This window comes from Eumetopias jubatus, unplaced genomic scaffold (assembly GCF_037043125.1).
Source record: "Eumetopias jubatus isolate StellerSeaLion01/CBP00866 unplaced genomic scaffold, mEumJub1_p1.0 scaffold_9, whole genome shotgun sequence".
NCBI classification, from domain to species: Eukaryota; Metazoa; Chordata; class Mammalia; order Carnivora; family Otariidae; genus Eumetopias; species Eumetopias jubatus.
The window spans coordinates 78,431,574-78,442,808 of NW_028274815.1; the positions used below are offsets into that span (position 1 = coordinate 78,431,574).

The 11,235-nt window shown below is 42.2% G+C and overlaps 1 pseudogene; it reads left to right on the top strand.

Moving 5' to 3' along the window:
- The first annotated feature begins 2,986 nt into the window (after positions 1 to 2,986).
- On the top strand, positions 2,987 to 4,537 carry LOC114209794 (ras GTPase-activating protein-binding protein 2-like; annotated as a pseudogene).
- The last annotated feature ends 6,698 nt before the right edge of the window (positions 4,538 to 11,235 follow it).

The window sequence follows — 11,235 nt, forward strand, 5'->3', positions numbered from 1 at the left end:
AGCTTCCCACAGAGCAGGGAGCCCGATGTGGGGCTCGATCCCAGGACCCTGGGATCATGACCTGAGCTAAAGGCAGACGCTTAACCAACTGAGCCACCCAGGCGCTCCTATTTATTTTTTTATTTGAGAAAGAGAGAGCACAAGCAGGGGGAAGGGCAGAGGGATGCAAGGCTCGCTCGATCCCAAGGCCCTGGGGATTATGACCTGAACCAAAGGCAGACGCTTAACCAACTGAACCACCCAGGCGCCCCTCAAAATACTTTTAATAATAAAACCGTAAGCAGGTGATATCAATAAAAATGGTGGAATAAGGACCTCCAAAAAAATCTCTCCTCCATACAAGCAACGAGAAAACGGGAAAATGTTAGGATCAACTTTGTCACAACTCTGGAAATTAACCAAAAGCTTGCAGCACTCCATGGAGCATTAATCAAGAGACATGGCTGAATCTTAGTACGAAGTGAGCTTTGTAGCATTTTAACTTGCCTTATTCCAACCCCCTGCTCTTTTAACTCCATGGTAGCCTTGAAAGCCAACAGCTTCGCAATTACTCTGTAAATCAGCAGTCTGGCAGCCACTACAGGGGGAAGAACCAAGCTAGAACTTCTTCAAAGCTCCATTCCCAGAGAACTATCATTCTACCTCTCTGGTGGTTCCCTGGAAAACCCTAATCTGACCTGAGTCAGAGCTCCCTCAGTATGAAAAGCCTTTTCCCTCCACTGAGGTATTTGTTGAAAACAATGAAAGGCAAATGTTTACATTAAATGAAAATGGGTTAAATACTTCAAATAAAAGACAGAGACTGACACGATGGATTTTTAAATGATCTAAATATATGCTGTCTTTAAGAGACACACTTTAAATTCAAAGACACAGGGGCGCCTGGGTGGCTCAGTTGTTAAGCATCTGCCTTCAGCTCAGGTCATGATCCCAGGGTCCTGGGACTGAGTTCCGCATTGGTCTCCCTGCTCGGTGGGAAGCCTGCTTCTCCCTCTCCCACTCCCCCTGCTTATGTTCCTGCTCACACTATCTCTCTCTCTGTCAAATAAATAAAATCTTTAAAAATAAGTAAAGAAATTCAAAGACACAAATAAGCTGAAAGTGAAAGGATGGAAAAAGATATACAATGCAAACAATAACTAAACAGACAGGGGGTAGCTATACTAGTATCAGACAAAACAGACTCCAAGACAAAATTACTAGAAACAATGTGGGAAATTTGACCCTACAATAATAGGGTCAATTAATCAAGATTTAACAATTATATACATATATGCACCTAATAACACAGCTCCAAAATACACAAAACTGACAGAATTGAAGGAAGAAACAGACGATTAGGCAGGGATAGTTGGAGTCTTCAGTGTCCCAATTCAATAATTATGGAACAACTAGACATCAACAAGGAAACAGAAAACTTGAATACATGATAAACCAACTAGATCTAACAGATCAGAACACTCACTCAGTAACAATAGTAAGCACATTCTTCTCATGGGCACATGCAACATTCTCCAAGATAGGACATTTTTTAGGCCATAAAACAAGTCTCAATATATTTTAAAAGATTAAAATCATACAAAGTATGTTCTCCAACCACAACAGAATTAGAAATTAATAACTGAAGGGAGTTGGGGAAATTCACAATATCTGGAATAAATTAAATAACATACTCCTAAGCAACAATAGGTTAAAGAAAAAAATCATGAGACATTAGAAAATACTTTGAGATTAATAAAAACAAAAACTTATGGAATACAGCTAAAACAGTGCTTAAAAGGAAATTTACAGCTGTAAATGCCTATATTTAAGAAGAAGAAAGATCTCAATCAATAGCCTAATAACTCACCTTAAGAAATTTAAAAAGGAACAAACTAAACTGAAAGAGGAAAAAATATAATAAAGATGAGAGAAGAAATTCATGAAATTGAGAAGAGAAAAACAATACAGAAAATCAACAAAAACAAAAGTTGGTTCTTTGAAAAGATCAACAAAATGGACAAACCTTTAGCTAGACTGACCAAGAAAAAAGGAAAAAAGACTCAACTTACTAAAATCAAGAATGAAAAAGGGACCATCACTACTGACCTTACAGAAATAAAAATGACTATAAGGAAATACTATGAACAACTATATGCCAACAAACTAGATAACCCAGATGGACACAATCTGAGAAAGACACAAACTACCAAAACTGACTCAAGAAGAAATTCAGACTTGACCTATTACAACTGAAGAGACAACTGGGAGTTTTGAAACCTTCCACAAGGAAAATCCCAGGCTCAGACTTTACTGGTGAATTCCACCAAATGTTTAAAGAAGACTACTAATGTACTTTCTTCTGGGAGATGATGAAAATGTTCTGGACTCTGGTGGGATATGTGAATTATATCTCAATTATTTAGAAAGGGGGGAAACAAAAGCAATCTAGTACAGTTGTAACAATATAATTCCTGGATCTTTTTTTTCTTATTTGATAAAGTCGAACATTATTTGGATGGTTGTATGTGAATTACACACCCCCATCCTTTTTTTTAATCTTAAAAGCAGGTGACTTTCTATTTCATCTCCTCCAAACCTTTTCTACACTGTGAAAGCTTTTGATAAAGTTGAATGACGTGAGTCAGGTGAGGAGGAAATATATGCAATATCTATGAGAAAGGGAATATATATTCCTGATTTATAAAGAGCTCTTATAAAGCAATACGGAAAATGCAAACAATTCCATTGAAAAGTGGGCAAAGAATATGTAAAAGTATTCACATGATAGGGAATAGCCAGTAAGTGTATAAAAAATGGCCAACTCCACTAACCAAATGTAACAAGACTATTAGAAATTTTAAAAGGTAGATGCTAGAGCACCTGGCGCCCGGGAAGAGGTGGTTGTAAGGGAAACAAGCTCGCGGCTCTCCGGCTTCCGAGGCTTGAGGTTTGTCAGAGGGAGGGGGCAGCAAGGGAGAAGAATCCGCTGCAGCCGGTCCTCGGCGACTCTCCTGCTGACCTCTGCGCGACATACCCGCCACCGCTGTTGGTTGGAGCATTTGACATTGTGCAGCAAAGAAATGGTTATGGAGAAGCCCAGTCCGCTGCTTGTAGGGTGGGAGTTTGTGAGGCAATATTATACTTTGCTGAATAAAGTTCCAGAATATTTACACAGATTTTATGGCAGGAATTCTTCCTACGTTCATGGTGGAGTAGATGCTGGTGGAAAGCCCCAGGAAGCTGTTTATGGTCAAAATGATATACACCACAAAGTATTATCTCTGAACTTCAGTGAATGTCATACTAAAATTCGTCATGTGGATGCTCATGCAACCTTGAGTGATAGAGTAGTTGTCCAGGTTATGGGTTTGCTATCTAATAGTGGTCAGCCAGAGAGGAAGTTTATGCAAACCTTTGTTCTGGCTCCTGAAGGATCTGTTCCAAATAAGTTTTATGTTCACAATGATATGTTTCGTTATGAAGATGAAGTATTTGGTGATTCTGAACCAGAACTTGATGAAGAATCAGAAGATGAGGTAGAAGAGGAACAAGAAGAAAGGCAACCATCTCCAGAACCTGTGCAAGAAAATGCTGATAGTGGTTACTATGAAGTTCACCCTGTGGCTAATGGCATAGAGGAGCCTTTGGAAGAATCCTCTCATGAACCTGAACCTGAGCCAGAATTTGAAACAAAGACTGAAGAACTAAAGCCGCAAGTGGAGGAGAAGAACTTAGAAGAGTTAGAGGAGAAGTCTACTTCTCCTCCTCCCGCTGAACCTGTTTCTCTGCCACAGGAACCACCAAAGTCTTTCTCCTTTGGTGGGAGTGACCCACCTTCAGTGGGTCTTCAGTGACCAGTAAAAACCTGCCTCCTAGTGGTACTGTTTCTTCCTCTGGAATTCCACCCCATGTTAAAGCACCAGTCTCACAGCCAAGAGTTGAAGCTAAACCAGAAGTTCAGTCTCAGCCACCTCGTGTGTGTGAACAATGACCTGGAGAACGACCTCGTTTCCCTCCTAGAGGACCAAGACCAGGCTGAGGAGATACTGAACAGAACGAATCTGACAACCGTAGAATAATTCGCTATCCAGACAGTCATCAGCTTTTTGTTGGTAACTTGCCACATGATATTGATGAAAATGAACTGAAAGAGTTCTTCATGAGTTTTGGAAACGTTGTGGAACTTCACATCAATACCAAGGGTGTTGGGGGAAAGCTTCCAAACTTTGGTTTTGTGGTTTTTGATGACTCTGAGCCAGTTCAGAGAATCTTAATTGCAAAACCAATTATGTTCCGAGGTGAAGTATGTTTAAATGTGGAAGAGAAAAAAACAAGAGCTGCAAGAGAGCGAGAAACCAGAGGTGGTGGCGATGATCGCAGGGATATTAGGTGCAATGATCGAGGTCCTGGTGGTCCACATGGCATTGTGGGTGGTGGAATGATGCATGACCGGGATGGAAGAGGACCTCCTCCGAGAGGTGGCATGGCACAGAAACTGGGCTCTGGAAGAGGAACCGGGCAGAGGGAAGGCCACTTCACAGGACAGTGTCGCTGAAGCTCCACTGTTGGCAAAGTCTTGGCAGTGGTTCATTATTCATCGTGTTTGCATTCTTGTTAATTTTTTTGGCTTTGGAATGTGACACAGCCTTTTTGATCATTTCTTTGATGTGAAAAGCATCTTTTGGTTATCAGTTAAATTGAGGTGGACATTATTTCCCCAATTTCACAACAGGATTCACGTTGTTAATTTATAAATCTAGACTTGGAGAATTAAGGACTGAGAAATGACCATATCTTAAACTATCTACAACAAAATGAACTTAAAAGGACATGCCCAACTGAATTCGGGTCCTTTGAGTCAAAAAAAAATCCTCTGCTGCACATTTTGTTTAAGTGTTACTGTTTCTGCCTATTAATGTTGGAAACACAAATAGTGCAATTTGTGCAACTGGAGAATCTTGCCTTTTTTCTTGGCTCCCCCCCAAAATACAACCCAACAGAAACTGGTTATGCACTCATCAAAATGCACTAATGGGTACTCTGAACTCATTAACATTGACATCTGCAACAGGAGGCAACAGGGGAAAAAAAAAATCTATCTTTTTTTTCCAGTAGAGAATAGTTTGTGAAATGATGAGGGAACTTTATCTGCTTGCTGTGACCAGCGTGTGTACACATAAACCTTAACAAGACTACAAGTATATTCCAGAAGGGAATCATTTAGTTATGAACTAAATAACAAAAATCAGAACTTCAAATGCTATGGTCTTGAATATTAGACCAGATTTAGTAGCTCCATATCTAAGATTTTTCTACCTGCCCCTCTTCAGTACAGGGATGGCTGGCTGCTCAACACACTCCTCCTCCCTTTTTCCTTTCTTTAAGCTGTGTACAGTGAAAATTGTCTTTACTGTATTTTTGTTCTCTTGTAATGTAATAAGCATGATGGTGCCTTCTATTAATACATCATTCCAGTCTTGCTGGTAATTCTGTACAGTATAGTGTATGAATTGCTGTGCTGCAAAGCCAAACAGCTGCAAAATGTTGAAAAATCATTGAAGTGTATAAAAATTGCAGTATCTTTAAAATCAGTAAAATTGACTAGCATATTATTTGTTCTTCAGTTAACAACTTTGTGTTCTCTGTGGGAGGGAGTCTTTTGTGTTCAGGAGGAAAAGGGGAGGAGGAGGAAGTCAGTTATTTGAGTAAGTCTCTTGTTGACTTTTCTCTTAGCATGAATGTGAACGTTGAAGCGTATCACTCGAGAGGTGCTTGGAAAAGTCAATCAACTTGATGTACATTTTTTATGACCTTTTTAAAGCAGTAAGATTCCATAAACGGCAAGTAAACCTGAAGTGAGGATACTGCAATTTTCAGAGAAAAGAACAGCAGCTCCTAAGTGTTTGCATTTTCTATTTGGGGGGGCAGGGAACTGTCATTCATTTTGCACAATTCTTGAACTGATGTCAGCACCCGAGTGGCTCTGAATTTAAGTCTGGGACGACATCTTTTATTTTTACATAAATCTCTAAACAATTCTGTGAGCAAAGTTTGTAGCTGCTGGATTACTGTCTGTCTTTATAGCAAGTTCCAGTAAACCGCAAGTATGGCAAAGGATATCCAATTTTATGCTTGGAGCATTCAGTACATAACAGTTTCTGATGTTTCAGGCTAGGAGTGAGGTAAATTAAGTGTGACCACTGAAAGCTGCTTGTTAGCATGGAAGACTTCTCTATTCTTAGTAAAAACAAAAAAATGCACTTGACATAGTAGCAAACTGGATCTGAATTATGAAACTGTTTGCTATTTAGTAAACTAGCAAATGATGCACATATTTTGTTTTTCATGTACTGGGCAATATACGTGAAATTAAATCTGTCCTTTTTTTCCCCTTGAATGAGGTCTTCCATGTTTGGGGAAAAGTCTTGCACTATCTGCATATATTTTGGGGACACAGATTTCTCATAGTTTCCATCTGGGGGGGCTTAAAGATTTTTTTCCTGTTTGAACACTTTTACACTTTCTGATGTATAGTACTTGAAGTTCTTACCAGAAAATTACTTTTGAGTTTTGAAGCCTTTATTCAAACTACTTTTAAATAAGTGGTTTATTGTCAATGTTTTGTTTTGTTGTTTTTTATAGCATATTTTTCCTCTATTCTTTTATTTCTTTCCTTCCCATTTTAAATATATATATAATTTCCAATCTAGGATATTGCCCTGCCACCCATGAAAACTCTGTTCTGGCACCAAAAGTAATGACAAATGTTAAGTGTAATAGAAAATTAAAGAGCCATTCAGCTTCAGTCTTTACATACCATGAATGAAACATTAAAACATCACATGGAGAAGTTTACATGGTGATTGTTCACCTGCAGTACTGTGGACTTTTAACATTTTGTCCCCTTTTCAGTGAACCAGAGTAAAAATATTCATTGACCATTACTGTCATTTGCTGATTTTTTTTTTGATGGTAATATTCTATCCTTATGACACTATTGCAACCAAATTGGCTTTACCATCTTGGCTTTAGTAGGTATAGAAGACAATGGATTACCATCTTTATTGCTGTAATGTGTTAAGCATTACATGCTAGTAGAACCTAGTTTAATTGTTTCAGGCGGAAAAGTATTCTTTGAGTTTCCATTTTGAATGTGTTTGGACTAAACAAACAATAAACTACTGATGTCTGCAAAAAAAAAAAAAAGGTAGATGCTATTCACCATTGGTAGAGTGTGAGAAATGGTACTCCCATATATGCTCCTGGTAGGAGTTAAAAAATGATATACATTTTTTGGACAGCCATTTGGCAGTTTTTATCAAAATATTAAATGTAGCATAGCAATTCCACTTCTGGAAATTTTTTCTATAGAGATATTCAGAAGCACACATAGATAAATGAGCAAATATGTTCCCCACAGCCAGATTTGTATTAAAATTTTGACATATCATAAATATTCCTTGATATGGGAATGGTTAACTGAATTATTTAGAATACTAAGGAGTGTTAAAAGAAATGAAGTAGATCTATTTACTGACATGGAAGTACTTATAAAATAGGTTATGAAGTTTAAGGATCTGCAGGAAAGTATGCAAACATAGTATTTCATTTTTGCAAAAAATGTGCACCCCAACATGTATGTGTGTCTGTGTAAATATAACCAGTTATAGACCAGGCTGGACTCCTCAGAGTAAAAGCAGAAACCTACGGCGTCCTCCCTCACACTCTTACTAAACCCACTCTGTGGACCTCTTCCTGCCACCTCCACACATCTCAGCCAGAGCTTTTCCAGGCTTTCTGAAATAGATGAATAGACCATCTATTTTTGGCATCAAGCACTTCCAGTTCCAGTCGACTGGAAGGTAGAGTCCTTTCCACGAGAAAGTATCTTTACTCCCTGGCTAATGGAGGCCCAGAGGCTGATGGGGGAAAGTGTGGGCACCTCCCCGCCTGGCCCACCACCTGGCTTAGACTTGGACAAAGGGTCCCCAAGGACAGGCCCAGTCCAGGGCCAGGGCCCTCCAGGTGGACTGAAACCCTCCTCTCCATCCCTACTTCCACCTTCCTCCAGGAGTATTGCCCCTGACCTGGCCCTACCTCCCCTCTGCTGGTTCCCAAACTCTCCAGGAATCCCTTTGGCCAAGTCCCTCTTGGGAAGCCCTCACCCTGGTCACACCTCTGGCAGGACTGCCATCAGTCCAGAGACTTTCCCAAGTGCTTTCCTCAACCTCTGGGCACAAAGTGCCAGGAAGGCCCCTTCCCCCTTCCAGTGGGAAGGTTCAGGGAAGGAAATGGGCTCACTGATAATGTCTCCAAAGAATTTCTCTCCACCTGAGATTCTAGGTCTTTGGCAGGCTGGAGATAGCTGGGGCCAATGTGCCCCCTAACCTCACCACACTGTAGAAATAATAAGGGCTGTGCAGTACCACACAACTGTCCTCAGTCAAGAATGCAGAAGGAAATGCTGCTTCACATTCTGTTGTGTCAAAGTACAGAAAAAATCTGAAAAGATACATGGTGGCTTATCTCTGGAAAAGGGATTATAGCTTTTTACTCTATATGCTTCTGTAGTGTTTGATTTTCTTTTTAATTACTCATGTAATTAAAAGATAATTAAAGACCAAAAAAAAAAAAAATGTTTCCTGAGTCTATTTTCTGACCTTCTCAGCCTACGCAGACTGTCTTTTGCTGACGACACCCATGCCATCAGCAGGAGCCTGGCCAAGGCTCTGAATCCTCACGTCCACCCAAATCCACCTGAGCTCTCAGAGAGTCACTTGGGTACCATCCCCAGAGATTCTGATGTAATTGGTGGGGAAGGGGTTTGGGCATTGGGATGGGTTAGAAGCTCCCCAGGGGACTCTAATGTGCAGCCAGGGTTCAGGAGCCATGGGCTTGCTCCTTTCAACAGGGCCCAAACCACTCCCAGCCATCCCTGTACCCACCTCCCGCTCCCCTTCCTGGGTCAGCACCACCTCCTCCTAATACAGTGGAGCTGGAGAGACACTGCAGAGGTAGAAGCAGCATTTGGTGAGGAGATCAAGCCATGGGAACCCACAGCCAGGCGTGGGAGGGCTGACATTATGCCCCAGTGTCACTCACTCTCCACCAAATAGTGTGGCCAGTCCACTGGAAAAGAGACCCTTTCAACTGGACCTCAGAACCTTCAAGAGTCAGGGTCTGTTAAAGCATTTCCATTTTTCTCCAGCTTTCTTCACTTATTCTGGATCATTAGCTACCACTGTTTCATGTACATCATGCAATCTTTGTATTTGTTTTTTTGGTGTTTTTGTTTTGTTTTGCTTTTTTCCTTGTCTGGAGGGTCTCTTTGACTGATTCCCCTGTCCCCGCCCACACACAAAATGGGATGTAAAGGTGAATTTTTGAGCTCCTCCAGGCACAAAAATGTCTTTTCCGGTCCTCGCACCTGATTAACAGTTTAGTAGGGACCAGTGTGCTAGGCTGGAGACTATCTCCCCCAGACCCTGGCAGATGTCATACCACCGTGGCTTCCAATGGTGCTGACGAGAAGTCTGCTGCTAGTTTGAGTCTGCTCTTGTTGGCAACCTGCTTTTTCTCTCCAGAAGTTTTAACAGTATTTCTTCATCCTTACAATCTTGAAGTTTTGCTGGAATGTATTTCCTTCAGGGCTCTCCTTTGAATGGGAGGCTGGCCGGGCCTCTGGCTGGGTTGGTGGGACTCTCTCTCACAACTGCCAAAAAGAAGACAGCTTCATTCTGGGTGGAAAGTATGTGATGTCTTTTACTCCTGGGCAGCATCATCTTTCCCTTTTTTATGCTCCTGAAGGTCTGAAGTCACCCCAGACTGTGCAATTCTTTCTCAGACCCCACACCACCACCAGGACATACCCAGTCTCTTCAGCATCCTGAAGAGAATGCTCTCAGGGTTCTGTCCTGGGGGCAAGCTGGACTCTTTTTTTTTTTTTTTTTTTTTTAAGATTTTATTTATTTGAGAGACAGAATGCACCACAGAGAGAGAGCAAGCACAGTGGGGGGCAGAGGGAGAGGGAAAAATGGGCTCCCCGCTGAGCAGGGAGCCAGATGCAGGGCTGGATCCCAGGACCCCGGGATCATGACCTAAGCCAAAGGCAGACACTTAACTGACTGAGCCAGCCAGGTGCTCCGGTGGAGGACTATTCTAATTCTGTTTAACTGCATGGTGCTTGGAGCATCTCCAGGGCTCCCATGAAAGACTCATGTCTAGGTGTTGGGCTGTAGTGTCTTCTGCTCTGGTTTCCTTGTCAATCCAATCTGGTTTTACCTTCTAGAAATTCCTGTGCATTCCCAGTTTGCTGAGGGTATTAGGACTTCACTTCTTTTTGCCTCTCATTTACCCTTTCATGGGGACCCGGGAGGGAAGAAAGTGGATGTGCCTAGTCTACCACCCCAAACTTAGAACTCCCAGAACAACAGCTTTATTAAATCAAACTTCTGAAGAGAATCACACTGACCACACCTCATCTGAATCCCTCATTGGAGAGGCAAGGAAACAGAGACCCAGAAAGGCCAGTGACTTACCCATGTGCCCCATCAGCTGGTCAGTGGGAAGCCAGGACAAATCAAGGGTCCTGCCACACAGGCAGTGCTTGGAAGCCAAGACCATGAGAGTTCCTGGAGGTGTGTTTCTAATCAGGAAATCAGACAAGGCCTCAAACAAGGACAGCTATATGCCCCTGGCCCTGGCAGAACAGTGAAGCCCGCAGCTCTTCTTAGCTCTCTCTGGCAATCTTGATGGCTGGGAGATGCAAAGCAAAATTCTCCCAAAGGAATGCTAAGACCAGGAAGGCAGGCTGGCTCACCTTAGCACTGGACCCAGCTTCAGAGATGGCTGAGCCAGGCCTCTGCACAAAGCACACCCCCCTCCTTGGCCAGGGGTCCAGCAGTGGGGACTGTTTGAGCAGGGTGCTCACCCAGCCTAGCGCCTGCAATCACCTGGGTTGTGGGCCCAAGCACATGAGCCAGAGACTCAACCCCAGAGCGTCTAGAAATCCCCAACAAACAGAGCTGAACACAGGCACTCCCGGGAACAGCTCCCGGGCAGACCACAAGATAGAGACTGCTTTTGGAACCCCTCGTGGGTTCCAATCAGCAATACATGTGCTCAAACTTTGATTGAAAGCAGAAAGCCATCTTTTAAGGTGTAGGAGGAGTCCAGAGGAGCAGGAAGAGGGAAGAAGGGAGAGAAAGCCCCACTCCCACACATCTACAGATATTTGGCTGAGGACCACTCTGC